The 17,821-nt window shown below is 36.5% G+C and overlaps 1 protein-coding gene across 4 annotated transcripts in view; it reads left to right on the top strand.

Moving 5' to 3' along the window:
* The first annotated feature begins 834 nt into the window (after positions 1–834).
* Positions 835–17,821, top strand: part of MFS17 (Major Facilitator Superfamily Transporter 17) — a 201,795-nt gene continuing 184,808 nt past the window's right edge. For 2 of the 4 annotated variants that reach the window (XM_068284266.1, XM_068284263.1), the window contains exon 1: positions 839–1,062. The gene's annotated coding sequence lies outside the window, so the exon portion shown is untranslated. Of the gene's footprint in view, positions 1,063–17,821 lie in introns of all 4 variants that reach the window. The other 2 variants (XM_068284267.1, XM_068284264.1) reach the window with 2 other exon arrangements.

Below are 17,821 nucleotides of genomic sequence, written 5' to 3'. Positions count from 1 at the left end.
ATTCTGTATCAAACGAAAGAGAAAAAATCCACGATCACACCTCAGGTGCTCCTCTGCGATTTATTTCGTAGTTTTTGTTGAACTAACAAAAGAAAATTTATGTTTTTAGCCGGACTATAGCTAAAAGTTGTTTCCGGCTTAAAAACACTGCCAAATTTTGAGATAGTGTTGGCAAATTAAAAATTTCGGATACTTTAATCCGCAGGCCTTTTGAAACTTTCTTCGCACTATTCTCAACATACGAAATATATTGTTGAGTTAACAATATTTCTTGAATTTATAGAACAAATATAGTTCAGAATACAGAGGTTAAAATAAATATTTTGCCAGAGCAGTTAAACAACGCGATTAAGAAACCGACAGACTGGCAACACTATAATTCATAAAAAAATTGCGTTTGCCAACACTGAAATCTAGCTTTACACTTCCCAGTTTTCAACACCGAAATCTCGAGTGGCTTAAGTAAACATTTTTCAAAATTGCATATAGTTTTATGTTCGAAAGTTCTATGCCGTCGAAAATGGCATTCGAAATCGATCTTCGACAAAATTAAACTCTGCAACGAACGTTCTAGCCAGATCCGGGAAAAATTTTTGGACCGTTACAAAATTTATTTTAGTTTTATTTCTTTCCGTTTGTTTTTTGCCATTCATTGTGTTCATTTTCGCTGTGAATTGCACATTATTTCCAGTAAATGAGAAATTTTCAGTATTACATTCTATTATCCATACATTTCACCATCCAAAAGAGTTCCTATCCCAGGTTCGATTGGTCTTTTTATTGATATTTTGTGTTGTGTGATTCAAATGCCTATAACCGTTGTAAAATGTGCTGTGTGGGGAATGCCATTAGTCTCCGCATGGTAGCTCCATTGCTGGTCACCTTATAAATTGAAAAAATGTATACTTTGCAATTTGCAGCTTAAAAGATGTATGTAAATATATTCTACATACAGCACATGAACTAAAACTGAAAAACATACATATGTACATACATACATACATATGTATCTATAAATTTGTTACCAATATATTTTTACATTTTTGTCATTCCCCCGAATATGTAAGTTATTCTCAAAGTTATTTACTTATGTATGTACATACATACATATCTACTTATGTATACATATGTACATGTGTTAAAACTTGTAAAAAATTATTTAGCTTGGTGCATTTGATTGATAAATATTTTCATGAACTTGGTTGTACATATGCACATACATACATATGTATGTACATAGGTACATATATCATTTGTATGTATGTATGTACATACATATGTATGTTTGTTTTGTTTTAGTGAGTGTCTCTAAATGTTGTAAACATTATTAATTTACCATATTTTTTATAGATATGTATGTATTCATTTTAATATTTTGTATAATACAAAGATAAAAACATTGACAACAAAAAACAGTATGTAAGAATCATTGCACTGCGCAAAATAAAAATTGAAATTGCAATGTAAAGCTCACATATGTATGTATGCACATACATACATATGTATATGTACATACATATACATAACTTATATTACATACAATACACATACATATGTACATACAGTATGTCCAATAATTGATTGCAGAATGAAAAAGGACACACGTACATATATGTATGTACATATGTGTATGTTATACATATAATGTTTCATCAAGGTTTTCTGTTTGGGTTAGGAAGTTTTGATATTTCAGGTGTTGTAGAGAAGATAATATTAAAGATTATACTGTCATAATCAAAGAGTATTAAGTGAAATCGAAAATATGGTGTGTGATCAACTAGTTAAAGCCACGTTAATTTTTATACCCTTGCAAAAAGGGTATATTAATTTTGGTCAGAAGTGTGCAACGCATAGAACGAAGCATCTCCGACCATACAAAGTATATATATTCTTGATCAGCACGACGAGACGAGTTCAAATAGCCATGTCCGTTCGTCCGTCCGTCCGTCTGGATCAACGCAAACTCCTCCTAGACCGTAAGAGCTCCAAAACTGACATTTTGCTCGTAGGCTTGTATATACTGCAGGGGTTGTATATCTCGGATTCAGCCGGATCGGACCACTATATCATATAGCTCCCATACAAACGCCAAAGTCACGTACAGTGACTTTTCTCAATAACTTCGTTATTTTCTGTGCTATCGTGAAACTTAATATATAACGACTGTGCCAAGTTTGATCAAGATCGGATGACTATATCATATAGCTCCCATAGGAACGATCGGTCGAAAACACTGACTTTTGTAAATAATTTCGTTACTTTTAACGCGATTGCTTTCAAATTAAACATTTCTTAATTTAATGTAGGTATCTGTTAATGACTGTGTCGAATTTGGTAAAGATCGGGTAACTATATCATATAGCTCCCATAGGAACAATATCTTCGTTATTTCCTATGATTGTAGGCCATTCTTTCGCAAACAGCCTTTTTAGATAAAACGTTCTTCCACATTGATTGCTATCAGGTAAGGAAAGAGTTACCAAAAAAGTTGCAAGGGTATACAAATTTTGACGCGGTCGAAGTTAGCCCCGGCCCTCTGGTTATAAACAAATTTTTTTGTATTTTCTGAGGCTATCTTTGAAACCTAAAACGCTTAGGCATGCTTTATACTACTTTTAACTTTTTTGTTAAAAATTTTTTACGCTGGAATTTTTTTTTTTTAATTTCCCGGCCAATCTCCATATCTTCAAGTTTAATTTTTTATCGGTTACTATTTTTTAAGCATGTCTGTGACTAGGAATGTGTAGAAATTTATACTTCGGAGGTATTTTTTTCCTATCGCTTTCTCTTTTACTTACATTAATTTTTTTTAAATTCATTGAAACAAGTAATTTCTTTTTTTTTTGCCTTCATATTAATCATAAAATTACTGTGTTTAAATAAAAAACAAAAAAATGTTTTTGTATTTTTACCAAATTAAAGCTGAAATTTTCTTTTACTTTGGGACTTCCATAGTAGTCCAACCTACACAAAAATGTTTGAAAAATTCGACGGAAATATGTGTTTACAGATTCTACGGAAGATTACCAGTTATTTGTGATGCTACACTATGCTGTCCGAGATTGGCATGTCATAGGATTTGGACCAGCATGTGTGCTCCCACTGCAGACTACTTGCCGGGGGGTTACCTATAGTCCATTTGAGCAATTACCGACCAAAGTCTTACTGAAAAAGGTAGCTCTTGAAATCTTTTTTTTTTAAGAAAATTATAGGTGTTAATAGCAAAACTCATGCAACGAAAATATACAATTTTTACTTTAAAAAGTGGTTGTTTTTTACTGTCTAACATATTTTTAAGTCGGAAACAATCAATACATGTATGTTTCCATAGTTTTATTTCGACAATAGGCACATTGTTAGAGTCAACTAATTGATTGCGCACGTTTTTTGATTTTTGTTGTGTATTTTCGAAATATAGCGAAACATCTTTTTAAAAATATTTTATAGAATATATGTAAATCAATACTTATCATCTGATTAAAAAAGGTTAACCAAATAAACGTTAAATTTTGTGTTTTAGCTCGTGTTAATATTTTAAACAGTTAAGTCACTGTAAAGTCTTGATCAGCATGAGAAGCTGAGTCGATATAGCCATGTCCATCTGTCCATCCGGCTGTCTTTGCAAATCAACACAACGCCGCTATCTTAAGAGCTATTGCGATGAAATTGGTATTAATAATCCGGGTAAGATAAAGTATTAAAATTGTCAGGATCAGACTACTATAGACTACTACTTTTCATAGAAGAAAAATAGGTGAAGAAGTTGAAGTATCCCTATGAAATAAAAAATATTAGATCCCGAAATTTCAATCAGATCGAATAGATAGAACACAAGTTGCAGTCAAAATAAATTGGCTCTACTCAAACGATACCGGCAGCGTCAACAAGCTCTAAGCACACCCCAACACATGCGGCATGCATGTCAAAGAAAAGTAAATGGCAATGATTTTTGGAATGTTTTGACCGTGCATTGATGAATTAAGTTACAGAAAAAGAGTTTGGAACATCTGCATCCATGCAGTTATTACCACACATACATACATGAACAGTTTATGCCGCATTCCGTCTGTATGTGTGTGTGTGCGCTACTCTGGTGATTTCGTGCAATATACCTCATGGGGTTGGAAACATTTCCTTCTCTCGTTACAAACATCTGACCAATCCCTCTACAAAGTTGTTAAAAGAATAATTTCCAACAAGTGAATCGAATCAGGAATTTCTTGGTTAGTTATTTAATTTGTGTATTTCGATAAATTGGTCCTAGTTAAATTTGTAGAAAAATATTTATATACATAGTTTGCATTGATTTCAGTGAAGACGGTCTTAGTAGCTTGAAGATCAACACGGCAGGATAACTCAAAGTATTTTTGAAGACCGATAAAGATTAATTTTTTTTAAATTAAAACGCATAGTCGAAAATGTGGAAGTGTAGATTATGGTCTAGTTGAGGACAATAGTCACCAATAGGTGAGAAGACCTCCAGCCCGAGGCTAATTAAACTTTTACCGATTCTTTGTAATTATTGCACACTTCAGCAGTTATCTTGTCAATGAATATAGGGCATGTTTCCAAATCTAAAACTTTTTTTGATACTAAAAACCACTGTCTTGCGCAACCACAGAACCCACCACCAGCAGTGTTTTGTGGAAAAAGAAAATTATCCCATTTCCTAAATGGAAATAGAAGAAGTCGTGTACATTTTTTTTTAAACCAATATGATTAATGTCCCAAACTTTCTGTCTGTTACATTCGATGCACAAACCATTTATTTTTAATAGAGGGATGGTGCTAGCGTCGAATGCGCCAAAGTTAGTACACCCTTAGAAGTTTTTATTGTTACTCTGCTCAAAGGCGACAAAATGAAAAATCGTTTATATTTTAAAAGTCTAATGTTCGCAAAAGAACAGCATACAATTTTAGGCAGTAGCAATGCGGCGCATTGAGCTTGGCTGTCTATTCTTTTTTTTTGTAAATGACAGTTACATAAAATAGTTCAGAGTCGTTCCTAATGCATTAATTATACCCTTTCAAAAATGGTATATTAATATTAGTCTACTAAGAGTGTAGTACTAAGAGTGTAGCTTTGTTTATTTTTATTAACCTATCAATGTTTTTTTTTAATTTAATTTTTATTGTTAGATGTACAATATGTAATCTTAAGCTTTATTTGCGCGACCGCTTTTTTTTTTAACCTTTGCCTTAGACTGCAGACGCTCTCTCATGACTCTCGCTGATGTCATAATCATTCGCTCTTTAAGAACAAAGATGCGAAAATCCTCATAGAGAGATAGAGCCTGCTACAACTCGGCCGACCTGACAATATTACATAGATCTCCTGATCTTTCACATACTAGGCATGTGTTCAAATACGAATAGGTTAATTTTATACATGTATATGTATATGACTATAAAATTCAAGCATCATCTCTTAATAAAAACCTATCATTCCTCAGATAGGGGTAAGCTTACGAAATATGCCTGAGATATGCTACAAGTAAAGCAAGCAAAAAAAATGCAAAACCTCATTTTTGTTTGTATGCGTGCCTACCCCTGATGTAGGTTTCGAGCTTATCCTTCCTGGAGAAGGGCAATCCCTTTATAGAGTGTCGTGGTGGAGCTTGCCTTTTAAGAGTTTTCGTGGCTTTCCAATTGCAGTAGGAATCTGCTTCAAGTAGTTTTTCGAAATGTTCAGCTCTAGCTTCAGTCAGTGGCGCTTTTATACCTGATACATGTGGAAGTCATTTACGATTGTAAATATTGTATTGGCAAATTGCTTTGTGTCGTGGATAGTTAGATTAAATGACGGCTTTATTCCGCATTCGTTGATTATATAACCAAGAAAATTGGCTTCTCGTTTTTCAAATTGGCATTTACTAAGGTTAGTACTGAGACCATGGTTTTGGAGAATTCAAAAAAACAAGAGAAAATGTTCCTTATGCACTTTCAAAAGATACGACATGATGAGAATGTGGTCGATGTAGAAGAATACATCAATCTTTGAACAGTTTGGGTCGTATTTTTAACCCAAAGGCCATGTTTTCCCAGTACCCCCTGGAGCATCTTTGAAGATGCCCCCACCTCCACTATTTATCATTTGCACAACATGATCATAAACTCCCTTCTGTTCACCGGTTAATTTAGTAATGTTTGTTTGGACATATGACTGAAGATCATCGCAGTTGTAAGTCTGCTCACCGCGCAACTCCACAGCAACCGAAGCTGTCGCAATGCGGGTGGGTGCTGGCATTCCCAATTGACTTAGCACTTTATTTGTCATAGCTAAGCACTTGTCTTTAATGTCTATTAACGTTTCATTGTAAATGTCTTCTGTCAATTCCATGGTCATGTCGGAATTTTCTTGGCGTACTCTTTGCAAAATATCCTCAGCCAAATGCGAACGATATCTTTTCCATAACTCAGTTGGAGATGAAGGGCAGCAAGCAGTCATTATAATAGCAAACAATGCGCGAAATTGATTTGGATTTGCAGTGTTGCATGCATTGGTGCGAATATTCCAATGCTGGTCGTTCTCCAATAAATTGCTTCATCTCCCGTACCAATTCCCGCTCTTCTTCAGTCCTATTCGAAACATTGCTTCTGACTTCTGCGTTGCGAGTACGACGACCCAAATTCGCTTGTTTAGGAACTTTTCGTTTGTAACTGAAACAGGAATGAATGAATTTCCCACAACGTGGTTGATATCTATCTGCCCCCGCCTACTGCAGTCGATACCCGGAAAGCCGTTATAAAACCCATTTTATTCGCGTTCGCGATATCGACATAAATAGTAGACATAAACCATGCTTGAACCTCACTCCACATTGTGTCAAAATTTGCGTTCTGGAGTTATAGCCTCTGGGATGAAATTCCGAATTTTTTATACCCTTGAAGAGGTATTTTAAAATTGGTTCAGATGTTTGTAACGCACAGAAGGAGACATGTCCGACCCCATAAAGTATATATATTCTTGATCAGCATGAGAAGCTGAGTCGATATATCAATGTCCGTCTGTCCGTCCGTGTGTATGCGTTAGCCGAATTTAACTTCTTTGAAATTTTATATATAAGATTTGTATGTATGTATATACACTACAATTTTTGGTTACTTTGTGTTTAAATATATATATTGTTGCATTTGTATTTATTGTAAACATACATATGTGTACAGACAGGGCCGCAGAGAGAAAATCAGGGCCCGGGGGTAACCATGTGCGTGGCCCCTACATTCCTTCAAATAAATCCACTATTTTCGACTGTGATGTATCGTGGGCCCTTCTGAAATCTGTGAAATATGATTTTTCATTTCCGATGATTCTGTGACCAGTTACGATGTTTACCGCAAATCACTTTTTTTTTTGAGGTAACGTCAATATTTTTGGGTAAAAATTTTCCAACATATTGTTTTTATGTTCTGTTATCACACGGGCAAAGAAAAATTGAACTGAGACTATCCGTATCGCCAATAAAAATTCATAAAAAATTACCGATTTTTGCACGAATTAACTATACCAGCTTAAGATCAGCTTGTAGCCGACTAAATGAATCTGTATCTTTATAAGTAAGACAAAGCTTGACATCGTCAGCACACATAAGCACACGCGAATGAACAATGACTGATGGAAGATCGTTAATGAATAATGTGAAAAGCAGAGGAATAAGATGACTACCTTGATGTACACCAGAGGTCACAGGAATGGAATTGGAAAAAGAAGACTTAAAAGGTACCTTCGGTTTTCTATTTGTTATATATTCTCAAACCCAAGAAAGCAAAACAGGTGGAAACCCAATGTCGTTCAGTTTAGAAAGTAATAAAGTATGATTAACAGAATCAAATGCTTTACTGAAGTCAGTATATATTACATCAGTTTGTTTACCATTTTTAAACCCCTTGATAATTACTGATGTAAATTCTAAAAGGTTAGTGGTTGTAGATCTACGTTTCACAAACCCATGTTGGGATGGCGAAATAATAGAGCTGCAAAAATGTTGCAATTGAGAAGTTATAATTTTCTCAAAAGCTTTCGGAATAGCGGACAATTTTGAGATACCCCTATAGTTAGAGGCTTCGGACTTTTTGCCATTTTTATGCAGAGGAATGATATACGACTCCTTCGCAATAGATGGAAAAGGGGAAGATTCGACAGATAATAAAAACAATTTTAAAATGGGTTTACATAATGCGTTTGCACAGAAGTACACATCCAGGTAGACAATCTGGCCCCGGAGAATAAACAGGTTTAACTAGTTTAAGTTCGCTAAGAAAAGAACTTTCATCAATCACTGGATTGAAAATGAAATTAGCCTTTTTTAAATGATAAGGATACGGATTTGCTCGATACTCTGTTGAGGAATAAGTTGTTTTGAAAAAAATCGCAAACATATTGGCAATTGCCTGATCAGTGTTTGCTTTTTTATTTTGAAAGGATAAGAAAAATGGACGCACAAACGTGTTAGAGTTAACAAAATTTTAAAATTGTTTAGGGTTAAAAGAAAACTGAGGCTTACTGCGCTGAAGATAATTCTTACAGCATTGTGCATTAAGCATCATAAATTTATAACCAACGATGGTATACAGAGCATAATCTTATGAACGACGTGTTTTTTTAAACTTTTTATAATATCGAGTCTTCACATTTTTCAAATTGGATAACTCTTGGGAGAACCAGGGAGGTTTGTTAAGCCGCTCCTGCCTACCAAGAGGCATTGAAATATCAAAACGTGAAATCAGAGTATCATAAAAGAACAGCTAAGTTCATATCTCTTCAATTGTACAGATAAGGCAGGCTAAGTCAGTCTTACTAGTTAGAGGTAACCATTTAAACCAAATAACGGTGATAGCAAGGGAAGATCAATTTTTAAATTTAATGTAGGACGAAATTTTTCTTTAGGAAAAACGAATGGTTCTATCCTAGAAACATAACAATTAGAAGAATCCAATACAAAAATAAGATGTAACGATTTTCCACTAGAATTTAAGACAGGATTGACTTGGGATAAAGATAAGCCTAGAACGCCATCAATAAAGTCATGTGACATAGAGGGCAGCAGAAGAAAGACTATTTCCATAGAGATTAGGAAGTTTAGATTTCAGTCATCTAACGTTCTGGTAACCCAGATTAAGGAGCGAAACAAGTTTTTTGACACACCAGCAGATGCAGCACTGCAGCTGTCAACTTGTTCGCGATACCATTGAACTATCGACAATTTTCATTAGAATGGGTAGTTGCCCGGACAAATCAGACACTACAATTGGCACTGCTTTTGAAAGATTATTCCCTGTAGACGGTGAATGAGACTGGTGTGGGACGATAAGAGACGGTAGCGGATCTACAGATAGAGACACACCCCAAGGACTGGTCCTTTTACGTTTTGGTGACTCATTCATAAGCGTTAAGCTTCTGAACTGAGTCTCTGCCGCAGTAAACTCCGCTTGGAGTTTGTTAAAATCTGCCCAAAGTGTCAAAACCATCTCTAGTCCGCCTCATGAATGAGCGCATCTCATTCTCGACCTCCTGGCAAGCATCACATCCATATTGTAGGCCACCACCTTTAGCAATAGACTCCTTGATTCTGCCCGTATAACCTGCACACAACCAACAAAAAATAAAATCGCATCAAATTGAACACATACAACAACAATTTGTCCGCGAGAGTTAGTTACAACGGTAATGACACAAAAGAAAAAGAGATAAGCAAAACAACAACACCGCCGATGCAAGTATTATTGTAGGTTTTAATTTATGTATATTTAAGCAAAAGCACAAAAGCGGCTGCAAACAAATAATATTTGCGAAATGAAAAAAATTCGGTTGCTGAAATTTTAACTAAACCGATAATAAGTTTAAAAGTTATAGAAGAGTTTTTTAATCGGGAGAAAACAAATAAAGGATGAAGCAACCGTGACCAATCAGTAGTTGGGTCAGGTAATGATTCACCTCGCAGTGTTTGGAGAACCCACGCGCTTGCTGGGATGAGCGTGTGCGTCCACTTTCCCTTGGTAGAGGTTTCGCAGCGTTCTTGCCATTTCTGCATGGTATGTTGCCGTGCTATGCTACGCGCTGATCCTGGTCTATGTAGCTGTCATCTCGTCTGCTCTTGGCCTCGATGATCACTGCCTGTTCGTCGATAGACATCATCCCTGCGATCAGAAGCATCCGCATCATCAGCCATCACTACTGACTCTTATCGCGCGTAGACGCTTGTAGCTACGAGTTCTCTTCGGTAGCTCTTGACCTTCAATCCATGCTGGTGCTGCGTAAAGAGCCGTCGATGAAGTGACACTACATGAATGCGCGATAGAGTGTGTGTGTGCTCCCTAAAGCTGAGGCTTGTGTACAGGAGAACGTCGATGGTGGGACACTGTCTGATACGGGTTGCCCAATGTTTCCTGCTCTGCATAGTCGCATAAATGAGTCCAAAAGCGGGGAAAAAAGTGACAAAAACTGTCGCACCAACACAGACACATTAACGACTAACGGGACGCGACAGGACACCTACACATATTGTCGTCTCTGTCTTTTGGTGCTTGGCTATTATTGGAAGCGTATCTTTCTGTCTCACTCTCTCCCAAGGTAGCCTCGTTTACCGCCGATTTCGGAGGTTCGAGCGCGTCCATATTGCTTAGTAATAAACGCTTTTTTCACGCGCGATTTCATTTTATTGCTCTTATTTCACTGTTCCACTTGTATTTATTAAGTAATTCAGAAACGAATACGTCAGTGTCGCACAGTGTGGCCTCTGTTCGGATAGCGTTGCAAAAATCAGTTTTTTCATGATCGCGTTTGGACACAAAAATGATATATGCAATCGATAGGGAATGTTTCAGAGATTATGAATCCAAAAAATTTGTGAAATCGGTTGAGATTCATGGCTGCTAGAGGCGCCCAAAGTTGAGACATTTTTAATAAATAGGAAAAAATGATGATTTAAAAAAAAAAAATCGCAACTTTAAAACTGAATATTGGGCGATTTCAACAATCGATCTTTGTTGGATTTCTTGGTTTTATCTGAAAAATATGTTCTTTATTAATAGCATGTTCCATAAATTTTAATAAATACTTAAATCGTTATTGAACTAGAAGCGTTTAAAAATGTACTAAATATTGGCATTTTATGAACTTTACCTATCAGATGTACATGTATATGGTCCCAATATGCGGAGACCTGCGACAGAAGGCAACCTCGCATAAAAAATGCGCTGCAGGTATAAGGAAGAAGAAGAGAAGAGAAGAAACAAATATTTCAAATTTTAAAAACCAAATGTATGTCTATTAAAAACCGTCACCCTTTGACTTCCTGGTTTTGTTCTCGTTCTTTTTTTGACCATCTTTCTGGATCATTCCATTTCCCGGTTTTCAATGGTACAATATTTGATTATATTAAATTGATTAAATTTAATTGAAATGTGAAAAAATAAATGACAGAAAAAAAGTATATTTATAAAGTTTTAAGCAAATTCTACGCCCAAAAACGGCAATACCAACAATACTGGTTAAAAATAACCAAAAGAAACAACGGGACAACAATTCTGCTATTATCAGCAGAATTTGCTAAAAGTAGTTGGAAATTCAAACTATATTAAGCGAATAAAGAACGACAAAGCTTGTAACTGCAAATACCATCTTTATCCTATACACTAATAGGATAAAATTATATATTAAAGTCGCCAAAACGTATGTAACAGGCAGAAGGAAGCTTCTCCGACCCTATAAAGTATATGTATTCTTGATCAGGATCAACAGCCGAGTCGATCTAGCCATGTCCGTCTATCCGTCCGTCCTTATGTATGAACACGCAGATCTCGGAGGCTATAAGAGCTAGAGCCACCAAATTTGGTAAGTATACTCGTGTAGTATGTAAATGTATAGGGTTAATAGGAATTTTGGCCATGCCCCCTTACGCCCCCAGCAATCACATAAAACTGTTTTTCTTAAAAAGTATAACAGCTAGAGACATCAAATTTGGTTTATATGCTCGTTTAGTTAGCGCGCAGAAACTAATTGTTTAAACTTCTTGCCACGCCCCCTTCCGCCCCCGGAATTTACATAAAACTGATTTTCTTAAAAACTATGATAGCTACCTACATCAAATTTGGTATGTAGACTAGCTTAATAGACGCGCAGATATTGGCAATTTAAAAATTTTGCCACGCCCACTTCCGCACCCAGAAAATTAAACAAGACTGATTTTGTCAAAAACTAACAAAGCTAAAGTCACCAAATTTAGTATGTACACTGGCTTAGTATGCGCGCAGAGTATACATTTTTTCATATTTTGCCACGCCCACTTCCGCCTCCATAATTTAGAAAAAACCGATTTCCTCCTGTAGTTTTTTGACTATCGCAATCAAATTCGGCAGCCAAATTAATCCTATCTGTTTCTACAAAACTACCAAATTTTATTGAAATCTTACTTGAAACATGCAAAATATGCGTATGAACGTATTTTACTACGCGGTCCATAAGGGTAAAATTGGCCTTTGGCTAGTGGCGGCGCCAGATTGCTCGTGTGTTTGTAGAGTGAGCGAGATAGCATATATATGAAGCATGTAAAAACAATTTAACAGACATACATTTGGTTTTCGAAATTTAAAAAAATTTGTTTCACCTGGTGTATGGTATACCCAAGTCGGCGAAGCGACTTACTTACTTCATTTTTATCCAAAAATAAAGAAATTATAATGCTTGTGTCAAAAAATAACAAGAACCAGACGGCAGGGGCTATCTTTGACCGCGTCAAAGCTTGTATAGCCTTGAAAGTTTTTTATTACTTAAGGCTTGACTAAATCAAAGTGGAAAATGTTTTATCAGAGAAGTCTTATTTTTCAAAAGAACGGCCTACAATCCTAGCATAGCAAAAAAGTTGTTGATCAAAGTAACTTTTTACCAAAGATTGTTTCTATGGAAGCTATATTAAATTGTCACCCGATCGTTTTTATGACAATTGCGTGACGCAATTATTGAGTAAAGTCACTGTTCTTTGCCTCCGTGGATTTGTATGGGAGCTATTTGATATAGTGTGTCGATCCGGCTGTATATACAAGCCTACAAAATTCAAGTCTGTAGCTTTAACTGTCTAGGATGAGTTTGCGTTGATCGAGACGGACGGACATGGCCGGACATGGCTATTTGAACTCGTCTCGTCATGCTGATCAAGAATATATATACTTCATTTGGTTGGAAATGCTGTTTCTTTCTATGCGTTGCACACTTCTCACCAAAATTTATGTTTATACGCTATTTGCAAGGTTATGAAAATAAGCGCAATTGATAGACTAATATTTGAAACACAAAAGTTTTAAACAAAACTTTATCCAACTTAAGAGCAATGCCTACTTGCTCAATGTTATTTTACTAGTCACGCTATATTATGGGGTCTTTGCAAAGAAAAGAGCGGTGTTATGAAAAATGTATTAAAATATCTTTCGAAGATTTTGTCTAAAGTTTTGTTTTGGTTTTTCAATAGAATTAGAAATTAACTAAATTGTTAATTGAAAGCCTGTTTTCCTGCACAAAATTCAATTAGTTAAAATTAAATTTAAATTTGAATTCGCCCAATGGTTTCATCTTTTCTAAAGAAATTGTGGGTTAGAATAGTTTTGTGCGAAACCCCAAATTTTTTTTTAGTTTCAAAATCAACATAAAGAAATTTAAGCCAGGATTCATCAAACAGATTTAAAACTTAAAACTTGACTTAATTAGAGAAACAGAAAAAAATATATCCAAATCATTATTTATCATTCGAACTCATAATATTTGTATTTGAACTTGAACTCTTTTTATACCCTTGCAGAGGGTATTATAAAATTGGTCAGATGTTTGTAACGCACAGAAGGAGACGTTTAAAGTATATATATTCTTGATCAGCATGAGAAGCTAAGTCGATATAGCCATGTCCGTCTGTCCGTCTGTCCGTCTGACCGTCTGTCCGTCTGTCCGTCGGTGCGTACGCGTTTTACTCAGCCATCTTAAGAGCTATCGGTATGAAATTTTTTTTGGGAGCTTTTTTTTACCCGGGTGAGATAAAGTATGAAAATCTTTGGGATCGGACTACTATATCATATAACTCTGGAACAAAAATTTTTGCAAAAATTGGAGTATCCCCATGAAATTTACCAATATAATAGAATTTGATATAAAATCTCAGATCCCAAAATTTGACCCTGATCGGATAAATAGAACACAAGTTACAGTCTATATAAATCGGTTCAATCGCTGCCGGCAGCTCTGCTTGCTGCCTACTACGTCATCATCAAATCAACAGAGCACATGCATACACACACAGACGCAACGCTACATAAACTGTATGTGTATGCGTGCGTTGCTTTGCTTAGGGAATGAGGGAAGAAGAAGAACAAATTGTACATAGTATGAAGAGTAAAATTGTTTTGTTTGTATATTAATGAATTGAGTTGCAGAAAACAAATTTTGAACATGTGAAATTATTATTGTCAAGGACTGCAAGGGTATATAAACTTCGGCATAGCCGAATTTAACTTCTTTGATATTTTATATTATGTTGTTCTTTCCATCGCCTGTTCGTTTGCGTCTCCGCTCATGTTCGTGATTTGGAACTTCGCTGGTTTCTATTGCCAAATCTTCCCATTTGTTCTATTGCTTGTGATGCTTGTGGAGATTAATTGGTATGTTGCTCACAATAAACAAAATAATTATTTTCAATTGTCGCACAAGAACAGGTTTATCGCGTGTACTTATTGCTAGCTTATCTTTACAATGTACGTGTGCGGATCTTATAAATGGAGATAACAAAGATAACTTTGGTAGTGTGAGGTTCCACTGTGGGACTTTGTTAGTATGTCTAAATAATGGCTACAACTCGTCAATCCTGATCTGACCTCACGATCTCTTTACTTAACCATGGTTGTATGTTTTCGATGGCCCAAACTCCTTTATAAGCATATCTGGTTCATGAAATCCCTCAACATTCTCCAAAACTTATCTGTTAGCATGCAGAACTTTTAACACTCTATCCGGAATTTAGGAATAAGTTTCTTAGACACTCCTATAAGTGAGTCGAAATTCCTAACCATCACCAAATCATCTGCCCTATACTTAACGGGATCATTGCTTTTAGAGCATGTTTTTAACTGGTTATAGGTTTGTATTTTTTCTGTACTCCTATCCACCTCATATCGGATTTATCCAAGTTCCTATCTATTCTTACTTTATTTAACCCATCTAAGCTAGTTTTCCATGCGTCTATGACCTTTTCTCTTTACGCAACTCCGAACAAAACTTTACTTACACCTTTGTGAACGTGTTGTAAGGTGCACATTCAACTGATAGTGTCCCAATGCAATCCTTTGTCCTGTTCAGTCGGTGTAGCGATCGTTGGACCCAAGCTTCACGCTGCCTAATTGGCAGTTGGCTTGTTGAGATGCTGTGGCGTATTTTATGTGTTTAACTTCATTTTCGACTACAAAATCTTCAAATTCTTTTCATATGAAGCAAGTTCCTTGATCTACTATAAATAGTTTTTCAATGCTAATACTGCCTTTTTCGACTATGTAGTCTTTGCTGGGTACAGAAGAACTATTTGAATGCATCGATTACTACTAATATGTGCTTGTTGGATCTGCTCTTCTCTATTGGACCATAGTGATATATGAGTCTGACAGCAAAAAAAACTGTGGGCATAGGAATGATATGATAAAAATCTCCCCCTATTTCACTTTTATCGAAGTAGAATATAAATTTTAATCAGTTTTGTGTGTGCTGTGTACGGGAATTTCAATTAGCAGCAGTCTCAACTTTTGAGTGTGAACTGAACGCGTCAGAATAGCAAGTTCTTGAAGGACGTGGAAATCCGAGAGTTAAATATAACTATCTTTTGCCTCGGATGGTATTAAGGGTAAATAACATTTATATATGTCAACATCGCGCTTTCCGCTTATGCTGCCTCACCTGTAATCCAGAAACTGCAACCAGAACACAGGCTCGGAAAAATTTGTTTGTTGTCTAAATGATACAATCGTAAAGGAAATGAAATTCAATGGAAGGTATATTTTCGTTAGTTAATAATTTTTCAGAATCTAAGTTTGCATGTAAATTCACAATGTAACCAGATGCTTTAGCTCTATTTGGAATATGTAAAGCTTTCTATTTTCAACAGCTACACTAACACAACGAAAGATCTTTCTGCGTGCGAAAAATTAACAAGCTGTAAATGTATTAAAAACCCAAATTTTCCTTTTAATATTTTTGTTGAAATTTATTGGATGAAATCACGAGCCTGGACCAGAATGCTACATGGATAGTCTCCGACGTATATACGCACAGTGATAACAGTGCAATAACACTCGAGTGTGGTGGCCAAACAACGCGCTTGGCACGGCCTAAGTTTTCGTTATGGTCGCAAGAAAGTCTAAGCGAGAGAAGAATGCGAAAAGAATGCCTCAAAGCCAGACGCAAGCAGCAGCGGGCCAGAAGAAGTCCCTCGTTCCAAAGGCTACTGGACGTTTATAAAACGCGGCGTCCACTCTTAAATAGAGCAAGGCTAACTGCTGGAAAATGCTCTGCGCAGATGCCGACGACCAACCCTTCGGAGCGGTTTACAAGTTGCTAATGGGCAAACTTGCCAAACGCCCATTCCCCACAGACGAAGTGCTACTCGCAAACATTGTAAAAACGCTATTACCAGAGCGGCCAACAGTTGCAGGAGCCCAACAACGGACTAGTCTCGGCTATAGTAGTAATAAAGAAATCGTGCTGGCTGCCAAGCGGATTAAAAGCAACAAATCGCCTTGCCCTTATGGATTTTCTGCTGGTATCATCAAGCTCATCGCAATGTATCAGCACTCTGGCCGATGTATTCAACTCCTGTCTGTAACAAGGAGTCTTTCCAGCAAGATGAAAAAGGCAGAGGCTGGTACTACTCCCGAAAGGCGGGAAAACGGACGAAGTGCTGGGAAAGGTATTCGATCATTCGCAACAGACTAGCACCAGCACCAGTCTGGCTTTCGAAAGAAGCGTAGTCCGAAACATAATTGAGTCACTGCAGCGCTTAGCTGCACCAGAATACCTGGATGCAATGATAATTGAGTCACTGCAGCGCTTAGCTGCACCAGAATACCTGGATGCAATGATTCGCAGTTTTTTCGAAGACCGGATCCTGATGTACGAAACGGACAGAGGGCAACAGGAATATAAAATAACAGGTGGAGTCCCAGAAGCTTGGAGAAGCAGAGGCCAGGAAAAACGACGCCGTGCAATCAATTGTATCCTGGATGCACAGAAGACAGGGGCCGTATTAATCAGCAGCAAGAAAAGTGTGGAGGCTGCTACCATTCATGTTGCAGGTTGCGCCATGCCATGCCATGGCAATTAGATATCTCGGGATGATGGCAGACCATAGGCTAACAAAGCAGCAAGTGCAACATCAGCGTTACCAGGGTTAATGTCCTACCACGGTGGCCCCGACAAAAAATCAGATGGCTCATCACCAAGGTGGTACGATCCGTACTCCTATATGCAGCAAAGATATGGGCTCCAGCGATGGCGATCCACTGATACAGAAAGATCTTTCGTTGTGTTGGTGTAGCTGTTGAAAATAGAAAGCTTTACATATTCCAAATAGAGCTAAAGCATCTGGTTACATTGGGAATTTACATGCATACTCAGTTTCTGAAAAATGAAAATTATTAACTAACGAAAATATACCTTGAATGAAACGTTAAGCAAGGGGAATCTTTTAGAAAAATTACCAATACTTGATGAAAACTATTTCCGATGCTGTTGAAGGGAAAATGCATATGTTAAATGTACAATAATGAATGAAATTAACTTACATTAATCTCTTGAACA

The sequence above is a fragment of the Drosophila tropicalis genome, unplaced genomic scaffold (assembly GCF_018151085.1).
Source record: "Drosophila tropicalis isolate 14030-0801.00 unplaced genomic scaffold, ASM1815108v1 contig_377, whole genome shotgun sequence".
In the NCBI taxonomy this organism is placed as follows: Eukaryota; Metazoa; Arthropoda; class Insecta; order Diptera; family Drosophilidae; genus Drosophila; species Drosophila tropicalis.
This window is presented reverse-complemented; position numbering and strand designations above follow the sequence as displayed.